Source organism: Alligator mississippiensis, chromosome 11 (genome assembly GCF_030867095.1).
Source record: "Alligator mississippiensis isolate rAllMis1 chromosome 11, rAllMis1, whole genome shotgun sequence".
Taxonomy (NCBI): domain Eukaryota; kingdom Metazoa; phylum Chordata; order Crocodylia; family Alligatoridae; genus Alligator; species Alligator mississippiensis.
In genome coordinates, this window is record NC_081834.1 from 30,915,653 (window position 1) to 30,925,743 (window position 10,091).

The window sequence follows — 10,091 nt, forward strand, 5'->3', positions numbered from 1 at the left end:
TACTACTGGATGTGTGAGCCAGGCAAGCAAACTGGAAAAGAATGAGCCTCTCACTCCAGGACAAGGACATGGAAGAAGTTGCCTGGTAAAGGCATCAAAGCAAACAGCATGAATGAGACAGTGTTGATAGAGACAGAAGTGGCATTGAAGACTGCAATAATAAAGCAGGGGGGTGACGCAAAGATAAGTGGCAAAGGAACAGGCCGACTAAGCCAAGTGCATGTCCTTATGCTCAGCCTGCTAGCAGCCATAAAATGGGCACTGGGTATCAAAGCTCCAAGGAGTCTGCTTACTTTAGAAATAAGCAAGGTGTTGCTATGGAAAATGGAGGAATTTACCAAACAAAAAAAGGAGACTTTTAATAGTATCTGGGCTAATTACTATCGCTTAATTTTGCACCCACTGCCAATTAATGAAGGGTCCATTCTAAGTTTTCAATAAATCCTCATTTATATGTCTTGGGCAGCTAAAGGGCTTTGCCCTTTGAACCAGGGTCTGTTATGGCTCTGTACACAAAAAGCCTGCTGGAGTCAGTGTGATGCTATGTTTTTGAGGACTGATTCTGCTCCACTCTTGAGATGCTTTATACTAATCCAGTGACATGAAACAGATGGGAGAGCAGTTTAACCAGTTACCTGGGACTTGCTCTCGTGGGATGGAATTCCAAAGTGGCACAGAGCTAGCGTAACTGCTCTTATACTAAGGTTGAGCTATAGCACCCATGGGCTGCATAGGTGGCATGAAATCACCTTTGTTCCCTCTCCTATTCATGGACTGTGTACAGGTTGGCCAGACAAAGCATCTGGCCCAAGGGTCTGCAAGATTGCCCACCCTTAGTACTTCACATGGTCTAGTGCTTTGTTAGCCATTTTTCTGCAGAAATGAACATGCCTTTTTGTCCTTCTTGCCGCTACCCATCCCACAATTGCATGACCAGTGTGCACAGGTGGCCCTCTAGGTAAGGTAATGAATTTGAAGTTTTCACCCCCCTCTGCTGCACGCTTTCTTTGTGACCGTGGGCAACTTATGGAAACTCTCAGTTTCCCCCCACCAGTTATAAAATGGGGATACCGTTTTACTTGATAGGATGCTGTGTGGGGAATTTTGTTAATATTTGTGGAGTGCCCAGACAGGGTGGTGGTGGCCACTGCAAAAATTACTATAAATACATACTTGCATATAGGGGATGTAATAAGGAGCCTGGATCTCCTGTTACTTTAAGAGAGAGACTGCAACAGAAAGAGCACCAGGCAGTTGAACAGGAGTTAGCTGCAGAAAGCAAGGCATCAAGGGAGCAACTGCAGCCTAGATGGAATAAGCTGCCCTTAAAGTGAGGGGACATACCTGCAGCTGGTCAGGAGAACACCTGTCCAGAAGGGGGAGGAACCCAGGGGATATAAGCCTGGGTTCCTGAGGCAGAGAGGCAGTATAACTCTGAACTCTGTTGAGAGAGGAACTTCTACCAGTTCAGGCTGGTGGGGAGTGGGAGCTGCAGGTCATGGCAGGTACTCCCAGGGCTGAGAGTGCCAGAGCCTGAGCCCAGAGGAGACAACATAGCACCCAGGGGCCAAGAGGGCTGAAACTGGAAAGGCCAGGCCAGATCTAGTGGGCTGAGTCAACAGTCAGAGTAACCTGTAAGTTAAGGCTAAGAAGGCTGAAGCCTATATAGAGGTCAAACTGCGACCAAGTGACACCTGCAAGGTATGGGCATGGCTATGGGGGCAGCAGGAGTCCATGATTAAGAGCCCTAAAGCTTATATAAGGGCCACCCAAGCCACAGGTGGTGACCACTGGCACCATTAGGTCCACTGGGGTATGGGAGATACCTGTGGAGAACTGCCTGGTTTTGGAATAGTGGGCAGAGGGCCCAGTGACAAGAGATCTGTCAGGTTAGGCAAACACCAATGAGGGCACCCTGGTGAAGCCTCCCAATTAATACTGAGGAAACATCTAGGTGTGGCAGGCGAGATGCACAGTGAAGGATAAATAGAGGACCAGGATTGTGGGCAGAATTAAGGTGGCCCTAGGGGGTGACACAGCCATCCTGAGGCCCATCCTGCTGCAGGGGGCAATTCACTTACCCCTGCAGCATCGGGTACAGGCCACAGTCAGGGGACTAAATAGAGCAATAATACAATTTGGAAAAGGAGTGATTTGGCACCTATGTTCATGTCTTCATACAGTTTCTGGCTATAGCTTCTATAACAACCTACTACTTACTGACAGAGAAAGTAGTTTCCCTTTATCTCAAGAATTACAGGCCTTTGCTTTTGGTGCAGAAGGTCTTAGTTGGAAATCTGGCTGATTATCATCTGCATATGAAGATGTCAGAAGCGAACTAGCTAAGTCTGCAGATGGCAGCAAGTTATGGGGAAGTGTGGTCACTCTAGAGGATAGGCTGGCAATTCAGGCCGACCTGGACAGGCTCTCAAGATGGGTGGATCAAAACCTGATGACATTCAACACGGAAAAATGCAAAGTGCTCCACCTCAGAAAAAAAACCCCACATCATAGTTATAGGCTCGGCAGCGCTACACTCACCACCACCGTGACTGAAAAAGACTTGGGCATCATGATTGACGACAAGATGAACATGAGCCACCAATGTGATGCCACAGCTTGCAAAGTAAATAAAACTCTGGCTTGCATCTACTGATGCATCTCAATCAAGACCCAAAAAGTCATCCTTTTTCTTTACTTGGCCTTGGTGAGGCTGCAGCTGGAGTACTACATCCATTTCTGGGCTCTACTCTTTAGAAAGGATGTGGAGAAGCTTGAGGAAGTCCAGAGGAGAGCCACACACATGATTAGAGGTCAAGAAAACAGGCCTTATGAGGAAAGGCTAAGAGGCATGGGACTCTTTAGCCTGGAGAAGGCTCAGGGGTGACTTGGTGGCAGCCTATAAGTATATAAGGGGTGTGCATCAGGAACTGGGAGAATGTCTGTTCACCAGGGCACCCCAAGGGAAGACAAGGTGTAATGGTCACAAACTGCTGGAAGACTGTTTTATATTGGACATAAGGAAAAACTTCTTTACTGTCCGAATCTCCAGAGTCTGGAATAGACTCCCCCCAGAAGTTGTGCAAGCACCTACTCTGGGTTACTTTAAGAAATGCTTGGATGCGTATCTTGCTGGGGTTATCTGACCCCAGCTGACTTCCTGCCCCTTGGGCAGGGGGCTGGACCTGATGATCTCATGAGTTCCATTCCAGCCCTGATGTCTATGAAATCGATACAATGCCAGGATATAAACATTTTCTGTAATATATAAGTGTGATAGGGGGCAACTCCCTAGGCCTGGTCACAGTACCGGCCCACCCACCTGTCTAGGGCAGTCTGCCAGTCTCGTCTGCCACACCTTGTTGTTAAGATACTGGTTGTAATAATGCAGGAGGCTGCCCATTTAAGACCCCAATGCCTAGGGGTGTACACATGACTCTGACCTTCCCTTATTGTGTCCCATGCCTCGCAGATGACATCCTTCAGTTGCTCTTTGCTTCAGCTTGTGGCGAGGCCAAACTCAGCCTCTTGCTACACCTCATGCATTCATCCTTTCACTCAATCCCATCCGGCCTCATTCATACCACCCCCTGATCTAGTTCCCTCATTAGGGCTCCTGGATGATGTACTTGGGCTTTCTCTCTCCTTGGGCCCAACTCTTGCTCTGACCCCATTAGGATTTCATAACAGCCTGCTTGCTGGCTGACCCCTACCCTCTTCAGCTGTGATGCCCCCCCTTGAAGGGACCTTCATCTCTTATGGGCTCTGGCCCTGCCTCTGGGCCATTCAGGGTGCCAGATAGTTCACCGTGGCCCTGGCCTGCCCCTCACATTGGGCTTAATTGCTTTTTGGCCTTCTGGCCCTGGCCCTCTTGCATTGACCAGTGCGAGGGATCAGAAAGTCAGCCTAGCAGCTGCTGACCCCCATACTCCAGAGGGGTCTCTCCTGGGTCCCATCATAGAGCCCTCACCCTTATCCAGGTTAGCCTAACACCCCTACAATGCTGGTTGAGGCATAGCTCAACTGAGCCCCTGACTTCACCCCTGCTGGATCTACTCAGGGGCTTGCCTGCCCCTTTGTTGGCTTACAAGCTGTTAGCCCCATGCCTAGGCTAGACCTTGCTCTTACTAGGTCCTAGCCTTCTTCCAGGGGCTTGGGACCCCACTGGGCCCCCTAGGAACCTTTTGCCGCCCCCATAGTGCCTCCCTTATCTCCAAGGTGTTCCAAGCAGCAGCTCATCCGAGTGTAGTTGCTCCCTGGCTGCCAGCAGCAGACTGCTAGGTCAGCCCTGAGGCCTGAGCTAAAACGGAGGTTGCTCAGCCCCTGCCTCCAATCATATGGCCTGGCCTGTGGCCATGTGACTTTCTCATCAAGACTGGCCCACACCTGCCAGTTTCCCTGCTGTCTGCTCTCACCCTTATTGTGGCAGAGCACCTTTGGGTGCCTGCCACTTCAAGTATGTAAGACTCATCAAAAGCAAGGATTGTGTCTCTATTATTTTTAGTGTACAGGTAAACAAGTCACAAACATGTGGCATTTTTCAAGTGGCATATTTTGGTCCTTATAAAACAGCAATAGCAATTTCTTTGGTTGTCATTACATTTTGCACTAGTTCAGCATTTTAGAGCAAGAAGAAAAAACCCACGCTCCCTTACACAGAGTAGCACCACTTGGAAACAAAACAAAGAACTCTCCCCAATCACTCCTAACAAATAAGTGTGGGGGGAGATAAAAACAGTAAAGTCCTGCTTCCAAAAGGAAAAATGCAAACGGGGGAGAGAATAGGAGCTGCAGTTAGTTATCATCTAGCACAGACTAATGGGAAAACTGCTCTCTGGGACTTTGATTTTCTTCCAAATTCAGTTCTTAAGGTTCCCCCTGGTCTACAAATGCTATTAAATAGGAGATTAAAAGGCTTGCCGTTCTGTTTGACCATTTTGGTTTCCCTGCAGGAAATGCCAGGATTGAAGCTGCTTCCATTGAATTATGGAGCTCAGTTTCTAGGATTTATTTTGTTTAATTAACTGCTTTATCTTACTCTTTTCTTTCTGGAACAAGCTCTTTATTCACTTGGATTCCAGTGCCCACCACAGATTGTTGGGTGGAAAGTGCTTTCCAGGCCAAGCCCTTCCCATGCTTGCACCTTAAACAGACATATTTGACCAGACTACATACAGCACCAGCCAGGGAAGGATTTGTCTCTTGAAGCACCAAATACTGTCATTTTTCTTTCTGCTGGTCTCAGCTTCTAGACAGTTTAATTTTCTTTTCCATTTATGTCTGCCCCATGGAGTTGCTGCTGCTTATTGCCTGAATGGGAAGAAGGATTTGTCTATTGGCTGGAGTTCCAATTCAGTCAGCACTTGAAGACTTAAGCATATGCTTCAAATTATATACATGCTTAAATGGTTTGCTGAATCAGGGCACACTGTAAGAAATGAAGAAAAAAGTTCTCTTCCTGGCTCTATTCCTGCCTGACTCACTATGGGAGCTTGGATAAAAACTGGCCTCAGTTTTCTCCATCTTTGAAATGGCAGTGATGATTCTGCCCTAGTTCTCAGGGGAAAATGAATCCTAAATATGATTTCGTGTTCTTGGAGGAAAGCTTTTCTATTCTATTGTTTTCCTATTTTGGTTGTGTCTGGGCATGAAATTGGAGTTCAAGGACAGTTCTGATTTGAACTAGAATCCTACTTGTGTCCCATAAAATCTGTTGTGATTGGGCCAGGTGCCACAATCCAGATGATGGGCAATTAGCTAGTTTTAAGGTTGTTTTTAAAAATGAGGGAGATGAGCTCAAAACAAAAGCCTAGACTAGACCTCCCTGGATCTAAATTCTGCAGCTTGGGATCAGCTCTGATTAAAATCCTATCAGTGAGATGCTCTGAAAATGTTGACTGAGAAAAGAGGAGGAAGGAGGAGGATCAGAAAAATAAGTAAAGGAAGAAAAAAGCAATAAGCACGCAAAAAAAAAATATGAGCAAAGGCAAACTGGAAAGAATTTGCAATCTCCATCTGTGCCAGTCAGTGGGCATGTTTCAAAAAAGACGATGTGGAGCCAGAGATTGTACTTGGATCCATTTTTGAGAAGCATGAGGATTTTCCTTTAATTCTCATTTTCCTGGCTGCCCAAGCATATTGCAATGCTGCTGGCAGCACTACACGTGCTTATATAGTATCTTTCAAAGACACACACATGTTCTGTACGTGACTCCCTGGCTAGGACTTGGGTGAAGGAGACAGAGACTACTGAAATGAATGAGAAAGCAATGCTATATGACAAATTAATTCCAAAGGTGTCAGCTCCTTACGCAGCAGGCAGGTTTCCTGGGGGCACATCAGGCAATTCAAGCAAAGGATTCTTCCCTCCACCACAGCTGCACAGAGTCTGCATCTCCATGCTCATAACAGGGAAGTCTCGTAGTGATTAATGCTTCATTGTGAGAGCTAGACATTAGCTGCTTAGAGATTAACTTGATGGTGCTGCCCCGCAATGGACAGATGATGTAAAATCTGCATTCTGACTCTAGACAATATTAGGTTACAGTTTCTGTAACTGGCCTTTTCAGTAATCATGGACTTGTCTAAGCTGGGAAACCAAATCTGAAACTGATGAAACTGATGAAACAAAGGGAATAAGAACATACAACACAGGAACATATCACTGAGGGGACCTCCAGAATCATCAAGTCCAGTCTCCAAGTACCTCAGCCAACCATGTGCTATCATGTCATTCATTAAATGATCAAACTCAGTCTTAAAGCTAATCAGGGTAATGCCATATTAAGATAAATGCAGAGTGTGGAAATGAAAATGAAATTGGCTTTTAAAAGGTTCTCTCATTTTTAATTAATGTAATGCACTGATAGTCAAACAAGTTAAAGTTGGTGTTTTTACAATGCAACATTTTCAGATTGGTGCCTTTGAAGGCTGGTATTTTAATCTCAAAGTTAAAATATTTATATAAAGGAAAATTATAATTAAACCAAACATATGGATTTAAAAACATTGAGGTTAAGAGCTAAAGGAAAGTAGGTGCTGTTTAAATGCCTCACAGGTTATAAATGTCCAAATGTAAAATGACACAATGAACATTCACCAAAATCCAACATTCTTAATGTTGCCCCTAGGCCTGCTTTCTCTCAGCCTGGAGACCAAGGGGGAGTTTTACAAGTCTTCTCATGCCCATTTACCCTCTATAGTGCCTGTAATGTGGGCTGCACATTCATGGAAACTACCAATCACCCTTTTTAGCCTAAGATCCATTTTGTGGTCACCAGCCTATGATGCTAATATCTGACCCCCTCTTTATATCACAGCATCTTTTGACTGTGGTTATCCCTTTGAATGAGAAAGTACGCCTCCTAGTGGCATATCTCTATATAACAAATTACAAGGTGCTCTTGCCTGTGTTTGTCATCAGTTTGTTCTGGTTCTGTGCATATGCACATGCAAAGCAGGACACTGCAGTTTCTCCCCCAGGAAGACTAAAGATACCTCAACTCACACAACGCTTTTGGCATATGTAGTCCAAACCTCAAAGCGTTCCATAGAAATAGATCCTAAAGTCAGAATCTTAGAAACTGCTCTGCCCCAATTTATGCACCAACATACACAGCTCAGGCAACCAGTCATGTACTGAGTGCTAAGCTCTTTGGAAAACGTGGTCCTTGTTTCCTTAAATGTGAAAGCCTAAAAGCATTGAGGCTGAACACCTAAAAATGTAGGTGTTCAGTTAATCATCCATATTTACCATCCTGATAAGCCAGAGATACAAGACTATACACTCGCTCTCACCCAATCCATATGGTACTTCAAGCTTTGTGTACCTCGCTCATCACACCTTGCTAATAAATTCATATTTTGCTATGGAGAAGAAAAAGTTGTTGTTGACCGGTCAGCAGCCAACTGGTTCTGCAGGTGCTGTATTTGAATCCTGCAGAGCTCAAACATTTCACACAGCCAAAACTCACAGTCATCCAAATTCCTGATTCTATGAAAGTTTCACATGCCCTAAAGACATAGTTAAATCAAGTTGTGCCTGTATTTTTGTCGACTGATAAAGGTTAGGCTGGTAACAAGCTGTGATTGCTACTCTTGCCTCACAAAGCATAGTGCATACCCTATTATTTTTGTCACCCTACCTCCTTTGTTCTTAACCTGCACATTTATCTCATCTAGGCTCTGGGACAGGGACTGTCATTTGCTATGTTTATACAACTGCTAACATGATGCCCACTTGCAACCTACATAGTCTATGTTCAACAACAACATGAATGTTGATTCTTTGAAATGCTTCAGGTTTTTCTTGTAATATTTTTTCAAATACTGGGAGTTGGACACCAAATGTCCGTTTACATACATAGAACACAGATGCTCAGGAGTAGAGAGAAACAGATATAAATAACCACAACCCTGATATCAAAATCAACTTTCTGTCAAGGACCTTGCAAGAAGAAAGTTTTAGCTCTAGATCAAAAACATGACACACTTTGTTCCAGGCTACCCTGTGGTTCCCCACAAACTCATTCCATGCATACAAGGAAACTTTAATACATGTTTTTCTTGAAGAACTAAGAATTCTTATGTGCAAAAAAAAAAAAAAAAATGCGGATGAGCTTGCATGCAATGAGACATCTCTGGAGTTATTAGAATTTGGATCAAAGGTAGTGGTCAGGTATTTTAAATAGATGCTCACAGAGATGAGTTTTTAACCCAGAGGATCCAGGGGAGAAGAAAAATAGAGCTGAGGAGCACTTGTACATGTGAGGGGGGTTTAGTCCTTTGGGTTGCATTCTATGCCCCTAAATTGAAACCTCACCCTTTCAATTTCTATCATTGTATATACATGATTATCCTGCTGGCAACAGTAGCCTGCTGAAGGCAGAAGCAGTGAGGGGCCTGATCCTTTCTTTTTTTTCTGAGGAGCCTGCCCACTTCTCCCACAGCCAAGAGGCCATTAATCTTTAAATTTACCCCCCAGCCACAGAAGAGATGGGCAAGCTCCACCAAAGAAAAAAAGATTAGGTCCCTTGCTGCTTCTGCTTTAAAGCAGGCTCCTGCAGCTGGGAGGACACCTGGGAAAGGACCGGCTTGCCCTGGGGCAGCGTGGGAAGGTGGCAGTAGGGCAGCTGGGTTTGCTGGAAGCCAGAGAAGGTGGTGGGGGTGGTGCACAGGGTGCTGGAAGCCTGGGCAGGCTGTTAGTTGGCTAGGTGCTGCACCAGCTTGGAGGTGCCTGATTCAATGCTTGCCTGATCCCGCCCAGGCTTCCAGCATCCTGTATACCCTCACTGCTACCTTCTCCCAGCCACCAGCACACACAGCTTACCCCTGGAGCAGCCCAGAGTGGCAGTAGGAGAGTGGCTGGGTGTGTTGGCAGCTGGAAAAAGTGGTGGGGATGGTCACAGGGTGCTGGAAACCCAGGTGGGCTCAGGGAAGCATTGGGTTGGGCACCTCTGAGTTGGGACAGCACCCAGGCAGCTAGTAGCTTGCTAGGGCTTCCAGTGCCCTGTGCACCATTCCCATCACCTTCTCTGCCTGCCAGCAAACCCAGTTGCCCTCCTGCCACCTTTCCTCACTGCCCCAGCGACAAGCCGGCCAATTCCCAGGTGGCCTCAGGCATCCTGCTGGCTGCAGGAGCCTGCTTTAAAGCAAATGCAACAAGGAGCCAGATACCTTTTTTCTACGGAGCCTGCCCTCCTCTCCCACAGCCAGGGGCAAGCTGGCTAATGGCTGCATTGTTCCAAATTGCATTGTGGGAAACCAAACTATATCAGGATGTAGTTTATTTTGCAATGATGCATACTCATTTAAAACCCACAAAACTTGGGTACGTTATGTGTGATGTCATTAAGCCACAGAGGGAAATTTTTGTCACTTGTACATCGTGACATCGTGACATGTACAAGCACTGTTGTTCTAGAAGTGTTGGCTCCTGTTAAGGTTTCCATTGCACAGGGGGCAGCTACAGAGAAAACAGGCCTTCATTTAGTGGGTCAACTGCTTCTCTTGAAACAGTGCAGGGAGATAACTGCAAGTCACCTCCAGATAACCAGGCCCTTTTTGATGCACAACAGCTGTTCCAGAGACTT